The following is a 14,722-nucleotide window of genomic DNA, read 5'->3' on the forward strand; positions in this document are numbered from 1 at the left end:
TATAATTACATTCATTTCCCAATGAGCAGTGCTGTGGCACTAAGTGATGGTTGTATGGGGAATTTGTTTATGGCTCCTTCTCTTCCTAAGTGTCAAAAGGAACTGAACCGAAAAGGAATGAAAGCATAAACAAAAGATATACAAAATATAGTTCTCACACAAAAATATAGTTCTCACACAAAAATAATCTAATTGGACTGTATTCTATATACGTCCAATGTTCTGGCAAAATGACTATCATGGCATTGTCTCCAATGCCATATCTGTGGTTTTCCTACTTGGTGTGCTGCTTAGGCACTATCCTAAATTGATAACGATATGATAAGTTTACAGCTGTAAGGCACTAGTTTTGGGCAGTCTACAGGGATGACCTATGGACTTCCGGGAAGAAACTGGTGAGTGCTGTAGAGTCAATGGCCTAGAAGTAAATGTTCAACTTTACTAAGGCTGGTATTTAGCTTGGACCCTTAAGTGATCCTAGCACAAATCTTAATTGGATATTCTGTTGTGCATGTGCGTTTATGCTTACACAAGCACCCATGTCAAGGAAAGAAAACCAAGTATCCTGGCAGATTACAAATAGTTCAGAATGAGTCTGACGTAGTCAGGTAATTTTCAGGTCAATGCCTGGAGGTCACTCAGAATTGGTGTCGAGGGAGTCTGTAGTAGTTTTTTACTACAAGTCACTGGTCTTCCACTATTGTAGTGGTGATAGCTATGAAATAGACTTCATACCCATGTTATCCACGGAGGAGCTAACCTCACGACGGAAGTACTCAAAGTATTAGACCAGTCGTACGTGGTGTGATCGTGGTTAATGATTCTAATAATTTTCCTCCTGAATGGAGAATTCTATTTATTTGTGACATGTCTGTTAACCATTGGAAGAGTGCACTTGAGATTCCCTTCCACGTGTTGCACTCTGAGCAACTCCTATGTCGCTATTGTCAAGGGTAATATGATTGGTTAGGTCTCTAACCTTCTTACTGATTGTAGCTAGACTGACTGTCGCTGGTATTGGTACTGGTGCTCAAAGGGACCAGTTATCCTACAGATTTATTCTGAAATATTATACTACTGGAACACATGATTGGAGCATTTTACTAGTTGTATTGTAGTTGAACCTACACATGGCAAGGAATGATTATTGTTGCCATTTGTTTTGGAGGTGGACAAGTCCACTGGACTTCCTTTACGACCAGTGTGGTACACCTCAGTACGATCTTAGATGTGTTCTAAGAATCTCCGTCGAGGGGCCTGTCTGCTCCTCACTGTTCTCATAGGGGAGTTAATTAGATTTATTTTATGCTCTGGCGGCCTCGTACGGTGTCATCCGTAGTCTCGACCCCCCCACCGGCCTCAATGAGGCTCATCATGGGTCTGGGCTACTATTCCCCCCCCCCCCCCCCACCAGTGGGTGGTGTTGGTGTCCGAGATGCAAACGAAAGGTCGGATCCTAAGTACGAGTTGTCAGCGTCCGCGTTATGAGAATGGCTGTAACCTTTCAACCAAATCTCCTGGTGTTTGTGCTTCAAAACGCTCAGTGGCTGTCGAGGCATGTCATTCACCACCACAGCCGCGTGTAACCCTCTTCAGTACCTGCGAACTGAGACGAGGATATCGGTCTGTGATATCGCAAAGCGTTTCACCAGTGGGAATCATCGGGTCAGTTGCTGGACTGACGCCATTAGTATCATTGTAAGGGGTGACAGTCCCCAACAAAGCGGAAGGTGTATCATCGGAATCAGAGTATACCCTGCGGATCAATATTTTTCTTGCCGAGACGGCCGCAGTGCTTGCGGAAGTGTCCGAAGGGCAAGAGGAGTTCATCTCAACTACCGTATTGCACGACTGCAAGGAGGGAAGTTGCTTATTCAGAGACAGCTGGCTCGAAATCATGAACAGAATAGTCAATCAGGTTGGCTGATTGAATGTGTCGAGATATCGTAATATCTCCTTGGATCAGATTCTGCCCCAAGAGGTTTTAAAAACATATTTTTCCCAAGGGGTGCTTTCGACAGATACCCCGCATGAATGACTGCGTTGCAGCTAGCGTTAGGGGAAGACCGTGTGGTCAGTGGAGAAGGCACAGTGGCCTGTGACCATACCTGGTTGGTTATCCAATACATCAATGGGAGTAACCGATCCATCAAGTTTGCTCCAAGTAGCAGGGTTACAGTTTCGAGGCTGGTAACATTCACAGGGTGAACGAGCGATACGATCTTGAAGTGTAGTTTCAGCATGACTCAATGTGAGAGACGAGGTAGACTGAGTGACCTCTCGAAGTGTAGTGTCGCGTCGATCCACTTTTAACCAACATTTAGTTGGCTTCAGAGCCCTTTTGAGATCAAATGTTTGAGAGATGAGTGATATTGTCGCACCTGAATCAATTAGCGCATGACAAGTTAAGCAGTCCTCCAGGACTGTTTCCAGGTATGGCCGTTAAGATTCGTGGTTAGTGGACATATTCCCCACAAAGTGGAGTGGTCGTTCGCAACAACGTGATATGCCATTTCTGTTCAAGGTGGAAGCAGATTGACTTGTCCGATTTTGAGTGGGCTTGACTTTAACGAAGCGTTTGACCTTTTTCTTCGCAACCTTTGTATCAGAGTCTATAGACAAAGACTGGGGGCTTGTTTCTTGATCAAGCGGGCCCTGTAGGGTCTTGAATGAGAGCTGGAGAAATTTGAACTTTAACGTCCTTGCTATGGGTGTTAATTCCTGCGGACCTGGTGTCCGGTAATTCCTCATCTAGTCCTTGTGACTTATCTTTTACCCTTTTCTCAAATTGTTCTCGCTTTAGTTCTTCCTGTAGTGGAACCTCTGGAGAACATTGGTCTACGTTTTGATCGTCCTTCAACCCTTTGTTACCCTTTGTTACCCTTGTGCTCTGACACTGTGTGGGTTGGGTGCAGGAACGTAGCAAACAGGTCGATTGTAGCGGTAGTCATGTTGATGGCGACGTACTTTACAGTTATTTCGACCGTGGAGGTTATTGGAATCATGGTTTCGTGGTAGAAACTGTTGTTGTGCGTCATCTCTCAATGCTCCAATACCTGATAATGCACCCTCTAACTGGAGTGAGTGCTCCTGGTCAAACTTCAAAACCGAGTGGTCAGGGCTCTTAGCGTTGTGAACTTTTGATGCCTCAAAAGCTGTGCTTGCAAGCTCTCTGAGTTGTAAGATAGGCAAGCCAACGTGGGCGGCAGGGCCCAAATAGGTAATGAAGGTAGGATACATGTTCGACAGGAACATTTGTTTAAAAGCTAACAGGTCTTCCATGCCCGTTTCAGTGAGTAGGCCAAAGTAAGCTGAACGAAGCATATGATAGTAAGCTTGTGGGTGTTCGTTCCGAGCTTGTTTGACGGTGTTAGCCAGTGAGCTATTGTGTTTGCGAGTCGCAGAACCACTGAATTCTAATTTCAAAACTGTGGCAAGTTTAGCGTAGTCATTTAGCACGTGTTGCTGTTGTAGACGAATGAACCTGGTCACGTGTCTATTTGATGTTCGCTTTCAAAAGGTAAACCCTGTCAGAACCCGTAGCCTTCGGGTAGCCATCCAACGCGCCCTCTATGTCGGCTAGGAACGTCTCAGTATCGTTTGGCTGACCTGGAACGGGGTCAAAGGTGGGGAAATTCTTAATGAGTTTGTCAAGGTATTCCGCGGAAAGGGTTGGCTTCATCCTGTGGAGAGATTGGGGCCGAAAGGCCAAGAGGAGAAGCGAAGCCTTGTGGTTGTTGGCCAAGAGGCGCAATATTACTCAGTGCCGAATGGCCAAGAGGAGAAGACTGAGGGACACATGAGGGAGGCAAGGTCTGAAACCCATTGTCTTTACTCCTGTGAGTACAGGACTCCGGTTGCTTGGATTGGTAGAGCGTGACCATTCTGGACTTCCTCCAGATGGTACCTAAGGGTACTGTAACTGCTTTCATATATAAAAAGTAGGCCTATGCTCTAACTGGTCGAAAATTATGGAATACGATTTAACTTTGGCAGTAGTGTGTAGGCTACTACAGTGCGATTTAAAAAAATGTAAGTGGCATTGTACAGTAAACAGGCCTCTGTTCTTGCGCTTGAGGCAAAGAAATGACCCATGGACATAAGAGCAATTTAATTTGTTTTCAAACCACACACGGTTAACCAAGGATACCTTGCTGAGAAATTGAAAAGTTGAAACAATGGTATAGGATTGATTTCAACTGGAGTCTCCAGTGATCTCACCATATAAGGGGGAAGATGGTAGCTACAACCTGGACTCAGGGGTAGACATAACATAGTAAATGTAAATAATCGGTCTCCCTCCATTTAGTTTGATATATTACATTTTGTATGGAATGTTATGAATTACAATTGGTATAATATTTTACAAATTGCAATTCGTACAATATGTTACAAATATTGCATCGTATATGTTACAAATTCCAATTTGTTGTGGCTAACGTTTGCAAAGTGGCTATGTGGCTACCCATTAGTTAGGGGTTAAGGTTAGTGTTAACAGTTAAGTTTGAAGTTAGGAGAAGTGTTAGTTAACATGCTAAGTAGTTGAAAAGTTGCAACACTGAACAAAAATATAAACGCAACATGCAACAAAATAGAGAGAGAGGGAGATGGAGAAAAAGGGAAGTAAATAGTTTGTTTGAATGTACGAGTGTGAAGAGAGAGAGAATTAGGGGGGGGCAGAGAGGGGGAAAGTACATAAGGTTTGTACTTAAGTTTGGAGTAGTAGAGAATGCCCAGGATCAAGACATCAACATGAAGCATTATATCAGGAACTTAATCTTGAGACAGCTGGACGAACCAGACAGTACAGAGTCCAACACTGACTGAGAGCCCCAGAACCCACAAGATGAGGAATCTACTGATATTAATCATCCGGTCCTTTTTGACAGGTAATACGCTTGTTATAACACTATAGCAATGTAATTACACCCAGTAAGTATTCTTTAAAATACTTCTACACTAGAGTCTGGAATACCAGTGTGGTTGGATAATATGATGATGCCACCACTGTTTTCTAATGTCATCTCAGGTTGTGTGAGCTGCCTTGAAGTGGAAGGAGGCTCAGGGGGAACTGCCATCTTCACCTGTAAATACCCAGACAAATATCAAAGCAACAATAAATATTTCTGCAAGGAGTCAACTCAAAGTTGTGAGGAGATAAATAAAAAGTGGGATGAAGAACAAGGATAGATTCTCTCTGTGTGACACTGACGGGGAACTCTTTACAATGATCATCAGGAAACTGGAAAAAAGCGATGAAGGGAACTACAAATGTGAAATGGTCACATCAGATCCATCAAGTGGCCATGTTACTAACGTGGAGCTGAAAGTAAAGGAAGGTGAAGACTTATTTTCATTTAGCAAAAAATGAATAGAACTTAAAGGGCAATTCCACTACTTTTCAACCTCATAGTCATTATCTTCAGCACCATACCAGTGTTTAGATATGGGAAAACGGAGCATTTCTATGAGCTGTGGTTAGAAAGATAACAAGAAAGGTCTTAAATGCTTCTCTGTGACATCACAGGGTAAGATTTAAACTTTTGGGAAAAAAAGGAGTGGCTGTGGATCCAACTTTCCCCAGACCTTTTTTTCCTGAATTAAAGATTGACGCTTCTGCATGTGCAGATCACGTTCTGCGCATGTTTATGCTCTACTTATCTATATTATATTCTCTACTCATAAAGAACAGGTTACTCTGGTGAATGGTGTTAGAATAAAGTAGGATCAAAAGCTGAATCCATGTCTGCAAGATTACATAATGATAGCATTCTACAAAATAGATTTGCATATATTAGTTACTGTAAGACAAAAACACCACAGCATTTTTCTCCTACATTTGGCCAAAACTCAAACGCGCGCACCACTACGCAAAACACACAGGTAGGCTATGCTACAGTTTGTTAACACCATCTGCTCTACAATTTGTGCACTGTACATCCTTCAAAACAACACTGTAGAGTACTTCAAACACTGCATAACTCAAGATCTAAACGTGTGCAAAGTAGAGGTAAAAAGGCTAACGCACAGAACTTGAGCCTCACATTCGCAGAAGCTTCGAGACCTTTAGTCCAGGAAAAAAGGTCACAGAGAAGTTGGATCTGCAGCCCCAGACCTTTCAAGACCTGCAAGAGTTTCTAGCCAGAGGGAGGGTATTTCCTTTCTCCCCACGTCACTGTTAATCTCACAGAAAATCCCTGTTTATAAAATGCTACCCCTTTGATGATGTCACCGGAATGATGTCAAACAAACATGGTTGATTATTTGTGTCTGATAACAGACGGTCGAGAGTCTTCACTGACTTTCACCAACGTGACTGTTGAGGATACAGATGTATACAGGTGTGGTGGGAAAGCTAATGTCTACACCACCCTGATCACTGAAGTAGAACTCACAGTTAATGGTGAGTGTAAGCATCGTTATTCATATCTACTCCCAAGAACAGTTTTTCCCAAAATTATTTTATTTTTAGACAAAAGAGAAATAGTAATACCATCCAGTTTATGTAGCAAGGCCTTCTAGTATCTTGTTCACAGAGAATGCAAGGATTCAAGGAAAGACCAATTGGGAAAGAGCACTTCCTTTTGTCACTTCCTGTGTTATGTTTCTAAGTGGTGAGCTAGCTGTGAGATCTGGGCATGCTTGGGCATGCTTAGTCATGAGATAGTGGCCTGTGAAGGATTTGGTGATTTTGACAGTCCACTTTACAATTAGCATGTAGTCTTTGCTCTATGATGCCAACGACTTACTATCAAAGCACACACTTCCAGCTACTTAGCCTACTGGTCATTTCAATTAATGAACTGTCTTACAATAGTACACTTAGAAAAAAGGGTTGCAAAAGGGTTCTTCGGCTGTCCCCATAGGATAACCCATTTTTGGCTCCAGGCAGAACCCTCTATGGAAACGGTTCTACATGGAACCCAGAAGGGTTCTACCTGGAACCAAAAAGGGTTCTTCAAAGGGTTCTCCTATGGGGACAACCGAAGAACCTTTATTGGTTCTAGATAGCACCTACACACTTCTGTATGTGCTCACTGCTCAATGATTGTCTATATTGTAATTGTTTTTAATAAACCTGCCCAGGGACTGCGGTTGAAATTTAGCCGGCTGGCTAAAACCAGCACTTTTACTGAAACGTTGATTAATGTGCACTGTCCCTGTAAAAATAAAATAAACTCAAATAAACACTGTCAAGTTTGTGCACACTACAAATATGAAAAAGAAATCAAGTACTATTTGCATATGAGGATGTTATGTATTGCACCTATAATATTCCTCTATTGTATGTGGGCCCACTGTTATGTTACCCAGGCAAACAGCAAGTTTGAAGCGGTATTTTTTTAGAGAGGGGTAAAGATAAAGATGTTGTTCGGGCGCCAGGCAGGTATTAACCATGCCAAAAGGAAAAGAGTAGAATAGAGAGAGTACCACTACCAGACTCACACACATCAGCAGAAGAGACTGCCCAGAGTGTAGCCTGTTTACCAGATAGCCAGTGTAGAGAAAAGAGAATACACACCCTATAAAACCCACATCACAGCACAGGGGTAACCCCACCAAGAATACCTCATTTTATAATAATAAATGGAGCAATTGAACAGCAACTTCATACAAGAAAGAACCCTGTCATCAACAGAGGATTTGCAATAATATGTATTATCTTCCAGGGGAGGAGAGCAGAGGGTATGAATGTGGGGGGTGTTCATAGACACAAAGGCCTTAAAAATGTCCACAATCTTCTCGGCCAACATGTCATCAGTACACCCCACCTCAATACAGTACAAATAACAATACACAACTTACAAGCAACCTCACTTTTAACTTAAATGTCCACCCAAATACTTCTGGCAGGGTAATAATAGTCCAGCTCTAATGAACTTCAATGGGAAGTTCATTTGAAAAATAGAAAGTCTGGTTTCAGGGTAAAGCACTGGAACAATAACGGGAAGAGAAAGAGAGCAAGAGAACACGAGAGATCTTAGCTGTGGTCTTCAGGCGTGCCGGTGTACTGTCTGGCCGTTCGATGGTTTGTTGGTTTGTATGTCAAAGATTCGCAACAATGTTGCTACTAATCCATGCGATCCATAACCGATGCGATCCCAAACAATAACAACCACGACCTAGAACTTTCACACCGATGATTGAGTTAAATACTTTATAAACTACACACGCTGAAAATAAACCAAACTTTTGCAGCATAGCACACACAATCAAATTGTCGCGCCAACCAAGAGCTCCTCCCCAAAGAACTGTCTTTATTTCTTCCTTCCTGACGGCTGATGCGCTCTTAAAGTGGCAGCGCACGGTGAAAGCTCCGTGCAGGATTTCGCCACAAGTTTAGCTAAAAAAAAAGAAAACAGACAAAAAAACATCTAATTTAATTGGGAATTTGACTGTATATGTGAATATGTCTATATATAGTGTATACAAAGGATTTGTGTTTTTTTGGTGTAGTCTCTTGACAATATATGACTCTCTTATCTTATTTTAAAATAAATGTACTATTATCTTAGGTTGTTCTTGTCTACAACTGTTCTGTACTCTGTCATTTATTTTTCTATGTTTTGTATGAACACCAGGAAGAGCAGGGCAATGGGGATCCTTATAAACGAAATATTTGTGAGGCTATAATTGTGGCAAGTAGTGAAAACATTTCCCTTTTTGTGTCTGTAACCATTAGCACCACCCAAGACCACCACGGTGACAACCATGTCTCCTGCATCTTCATCCAGGTCACCACCATCACCACTAAATGGTAAATCAAACCCTGATATGAAAATTGGGTTATTTTCGTTTGTCTTTTTTTTAGGGGGTAGATCAGATTTAATATTGCAGATAGATTGTGGTGTCTATCAATGTAATTGCCTGCATAATTTCCAATCCCCCATATATATTTATTTTGGGCATTCGGAAAGTATTCAGACCCCTTGACTTTTCCCACATTTTGTTACATTACAGCCTTACTCTAAAATGGATTAAATTGTTTTTTCATTTCTCAATCTTCACCCCATGATGACAAAACAAAAACAGGTTTTTAATATTTTTGCAAATGTATTAAAAATAAATATCACATTTACATACACTACCGTTCAAAAGGTTTAGAACACCTACTCATTCAGTGTCTTTATTTTGACTATTTTCTACACTGTAGAATAATAGTGAAGAAATCAAAACTGTGAAATAGCACATATGGAATCATGCAGTAACCAAAACAGTGTAAAACAAATCAAAATATATTTTATATTTGAGATTCTTCAAATAGCCACCCTTTTCCTTGATGACAGCTTTGCACACTCTTGGGATTCTCTCGACCAGCTTCATGAGGTCGTCACCTGGAATGCATTTAAATTAACAGGTGTGCCTTCTTAAAAGTTAGTTAATGCATTTGAGCCAATCAGTTGTGTTGTGACAAGGTAGGGGTATACAGAAGATAGCCCTATTTGGTAACAGATCAAGTCCATATTATGGCAAGAACAGCTTAAATAAGCAAAGATAAACAACAGTCTATCATTACTTTAAGACATGAAGATCAATCAATATGGAAAAGTGTTTAGTGCAGTCGCAAAAACCATAAAGCACTATGATGTAACTGGCTCTCATGAAGACCAACACAGGAATGGAAGACCAGAGTTACCTCTGCTGCAGAGGATAAGTTCATTACCAGCCTCAGAAATTGCAGCTCAAATAAATGCTTCAATGAGTTCAAGTAACAGACACATCTCAACATCAACTGTTTAGAGGAGACTGTGTGAAACAGGCCTTCAAGGTCAAATTGCTGCAAAGAAACCACTACTAAAAGATACCAATAATAAGAAGAGACTTGCTTGGGCCAAGACACACGAGCAATGGACATTAGACCGGTGGTAATATGTCCTTTGATCTGGAGTGTCACACACAAATCTGTTTCACCTGTCTTTGTGCTTGTCTCCACCACTCACCAGGTGTCTCCCATCTCCCCTCATTATCCCCTGTGTATTTACAGTTGAATTTAGAAGTTTACATACACCCTAGCCAAATACATTTAAACTCAGTTTTTCACAAATCCTGACATTTAATCCTAGTAAAAATGTCCTGTCTAGGTCAGTTGGGATCATCACTTTATTTTAAGAATGTGAAATGTCAGAATAATAGTAGAGAGAATTAGTTATTTCAGCTTTTATTTCTTTCATCACATTCCCAGTGGGTCAGAATTTTACATGCACTCAATTAGTATTTGGTAGCATTGCCTTTAAAATTGTTTAACTTGGGTCAAACATTTCGGGTAGTCTTCCACAGGCTTCCCACAATAAGTTGGATGAATTTCGGCCCATTCCTCCGGACAGAGCTGATGTAACTGGGTCAGGTTTATTGACCTCCTTGCTCGCACACACCTTTTCAGTTATGCCTACAAATTTTCTATGAGATTGAGGTCAGGGCTTTGTGATGGCCACTCCAATACCTTGACTTTCTTTTCCTTAAGCCATTTTGCCACAGCTTTGGAAGCATGCTTGGGGTCAATGTACATTTGGAAGACCCATTTGCGACCAAGCTTTAACTTCCTGACTGATGTCTTGAGATGTTGCTTCAATATATCCACATAATTTTCCTGCCTCATGATGCCATCTATTTTGTGAAGTGCACCAGTCCCTCCTGCAGCAAAGCACCCCCACAACATGATGCTGCCAGCCCCGTGCTTCACGGTTGGGATGGTGTTCTTTGGCTTGCAAGCATCCCCCTTTTTCCTCCAAACATAACTATGGTCATTATGGCCAAACAGTTCTATTTTTGTTGCATCAGACCAGAGAACATTTCTCCAAAAAGTTCAGTCTTTTTCCCCATGTGCAGTTATAAACCTTTTTTCAGGTTAACCTTTTTAGGTTATGTCGATATAGGACTTGTTTTACTGTGAATATAGATACTTTTGTACCTGTTTCCTCCAGCATCTTCACAAGGTCTGGGGTCTGTTCTGGGGTGGATTTGCACTTTTCACACCAAAGTTTGTTAATCTCTAGGAGACAGAAAGCATGTTCTTCCTGAGATAAGGGTATTTTTTATGTTTAATACATTTGCAATCCTGTTTTTGCTTTGCTATTATGGGGTATTTTGTGTAGTTGGTTGAGGGGGTAAACCTATTTAATCAATTTTAGAATAAGGCTGTAACATAGCAAAATGTAGAAAAGGTTGACGCCAGGACAGCGGACAGCGGAGTCAATCACCACCTTCCGGAGACACCTGAAACCCCACCTCTTCAAGGAATACCTAGGATAGGATAAGTAATCCTTCTCACCCCCCCCCTCCCCCTTAATGATTTAGATGCACTATTGTAAAGTGGCTGTTCCACTGGATGTCAGAAGGTGAATTCACCAATTTGTAAGTCGCTCTGGATAAGAGCGTCTGCTAAATGACTTAAATGTAATGTAAATGTCAAGGGGTCTGAATACTTTCCGAATGCACTGTATAACTGTTTGGTTTGGTTCTGTCCTCTATAGTGCTGTCCGGTTATAACATGATGTTGTGTCCCATCCCTGTACTCTAGATAGTCACCACCACACACACAGCCACAGCTGTTTCCTTTGAAGATGTTTATATGATTTTTCAGTGGTGTAAAGTACTTAAGTAAAAATGCTTTAAAGTACTACTTAAGTAGTTTTTTTGGGTATCTGTACTTTACTTTACGATTTATATTTTTGACAACTTTGACTTTTTCTTCACTACATTCCTAAAGAAAATAATGTACTTTTTACTCCATACATTTTCCCTGACAACCACAAGTACTCGGATACCCTTCCATTCCAGACATTACACACAAACACACACAAAGAGCAGACCACATCCAATCAGCTCCTCTGGTCTGCTTCAAGTCCTTCCAGTGTAACTCTCCATATGAGTGATGTGTGCTTTGTGTACCACTGGAGCTGCCTCCTCAACACACAGGATGAGCACAGATGCAGGGAATAATGGAAAGGTCAGTGTGTGTGTGTGTGTGTGTGAGTGAGTGTATGTGTGTTTACGTAAGTGTGTGTCAAACAATTCGTTCCTCCCCTTCACAACGTCCTCCTCTTTTTTCCTCTTCCTCTCCCTACTCCTCTTTCTCTCCCACTCCCTCTGTCGTCGTCCCCCCTCTCCTCTCCCTCCTCCTCTTCATCCTAGTCTCTCCTCCTCCCCCTCCTCTCCAGGGTGGTCATGGTATTGTTGACTCTGAAGATATAAAGGAGCGCTGCCTTCAGCCAGACTCAGGTCAGGCGACCACCATCTACGCCTCTGACTCTCTTCACTACGCCAGTGTCAACTTCCAGAAGAACCCCGTCTGTCCCACCGAAGCCACCGCCGCCTTCGCTAAAGAGGACACTTCTTTTGCTGACTACGCCACTGTGAACTTTGGTCAAAGCCCCGCCTAATCTATAGTCAATCATCCAAACAGTGCTTCGGAGGCTGTACTTCACAGTCAACAAAACTTGAGACACATGAGTCACTGGCGACCATTCACAAAGGATATAGGCCTACACACACTGGCAACGAATCACAAGGGGCGTGTTTTAAACTCTGTGCCACTCGATGTCTTTCAAATAAGAGGACATTTTGTAAATAATGACAAAATAATGACAAAATGTCCTCTTATTTGAAAGACATTGAGTGATAGAAAAGGACACTATCCCCTCAAGGGTTACAATGTGCGTTTACACTTCTCTAAGTAGCTTTTCCACACTGGAGAAAAGACAGAGTCATTCTGTGCATCAGAGGGGTAAAGACTAGGGCACTATGCAGTCATGTAGGGAAGTCCTACAGCTGCATCATCTGCTTCATGTCCTTACAGTCAGATGTGTTGCTGACTTCTCTTCCATATGTCTTTTCACCCCTTTATGTTTGGGACACTTAATTAGCATTTTAAGTCAGTAAACTCAGTAACTGTCTCATCTGGCTCCGGAGTTGCGCAGTGGTCTAAGACACTGGATCTCATTGCAAGAGTCGTCACTGCAGTACCAGGTTTGAATCCAGGCTGCATCACATCCGGCTGTGACGGGGAGTCCCATAAGGCAGCGCGCAATTGGCCTAGCGCCATCCGTGTTTGGCCGGGGTAGGCCGTTATTGTAAATAAGAATTTGTTCTAAACTAATTTGCCTAGTTAAATAAAGGTTCAATTTAAAACATATATACACTGCTCAAAAAAATTAAGGGAACACTAAAATAACACATCCTCGATCTGAATGAATGAAATATTCTTATTAAATACTTTTTTTCTTTACATAGTTGAATGTGCTGACAACAAAATCACAACAAAATGATCAATGGAAATCAAATTTATCAACCCATGGAGGTCTGGATTTGGAGTCACACTCAAAAGTAAAGTGGAAAACCACACTACAGGCTGATCCAACTTTGATGTAATGTCCTTAAAACAAGTCAAAATGAGGCTCAGTAGTGTGTGTGGCCTCCATGTGCCTGTATGACCACCCTACAACGCCTGGGCATGCTCCCAATGAGGTGGCGGATGGTCTCCTGAGGGACCTCTTCCCAGACCTGGACTAAAGCATCCGCCAACTCCTGGACAGCCTGTGGTGCAACGTGGCATTGGTGGATGGGAGCGAGACATGATGTCCCAGATGTGCTCAATTGGATTCAGGTCTGGGAACGGGCGGGCCAGTCCATTGCATCAATGCCATCCTCTTGCAGGAACTGATGACACACTCCAGCCACATGAGGTCTAGCATTGTCTTGCATTAGGAGGAACCCAGGGCCAACCGCACCAGCATGGGGTCTCACAAGGGGTCTGAGGATCTCATCTCGGTACCTCAAGGCCGTCAGTCTACCTCTCCCCAAAGAAATGCCACCCAACACCATGACTGACCCACGACCCCAAACTGGTCATGCTGGAGGATGTTGCAGGCAGCAGAACATTCTCCACGGCGTCTCCAGACTCGGTCACGTCTGTCACGTATTCAGTGTGAACCTGCTTTCATCTGTGAAGAGCACAGGGCGCCAGTGGCGAATTTGCCAATCTTGGTGTTCTCTGGCAAATGCCAAGCGTCCTGCACGGTGTTGGGCTGTAAGCACAACCCCCACCTGTGGACGTCGGGCCCTCATACCACCCTCATGGAGTCCGTTTCTGACCGTTTGAGCAGACACATGCACATTTGTGGCCTGCTGGAGGTCATTTTGCAGGGGTCTGGCAGTGCTCGTCCTGCTCCTCCTTGCACAAAGGCGGAGGTAGCGGTCCTGCTGCTGGGTTGTTGCCCTCCTATGGCCTCCTCCACGTCTCCTGATGTACTGGCCTGTCTCCTGGTAGCGCCTCCATGCTCTGGACACTACGCTGACAGACACAGCAAACCTTCTTGCCACAGCTCGCATTGATGTGCCATCCTGGATGAGCTGCACTACCTGAGCCACTTGTGTGGGTTGTAGACTCCGTCTCATGCTACCACTAGAGTGAAAGAACCGCCAGCATTCAAAAGTGACCAAAACATCAGCCAGGAAGCATAGGAACTGAGAAGTGGTCTGTGGTCACCACTGCAGAACCACTCCTTTATTTGGGGTGTCTTACAAATTGCCTATAATTTCCACCTGTTGTCTATTCCATTTGCACAACAGCATGTGATATTTATTGTCATTCAGTGTTGCTTCCTAAGTGGACGGTTTGATCCACAGAAGTGTGATTGACTTGGAGTTACATTGTGTTGTTTAAGTGTTCCCTTTATTTATTTGAGCAGTGTATATATAAAATAAAAAATAATGTGTGTCCTCC

The sequence above is a fragment of the Oncorhynchus masou genome, chromosome 3, assembly GCF_036934945.1.
Source record: "Oncorhynchus masou masou isolate Uvic2021 chromosome 3, UVic_Omas_1.1, whole genome shotgun sequence".
In the NCBI taxonomy this organism is placed as follows: Eukaryota; Metazoa; Chordata; class Actinopteri; order Salmoniformes; family Salmonidae; genus Oncorhynchus; species Oncorhynchus masou.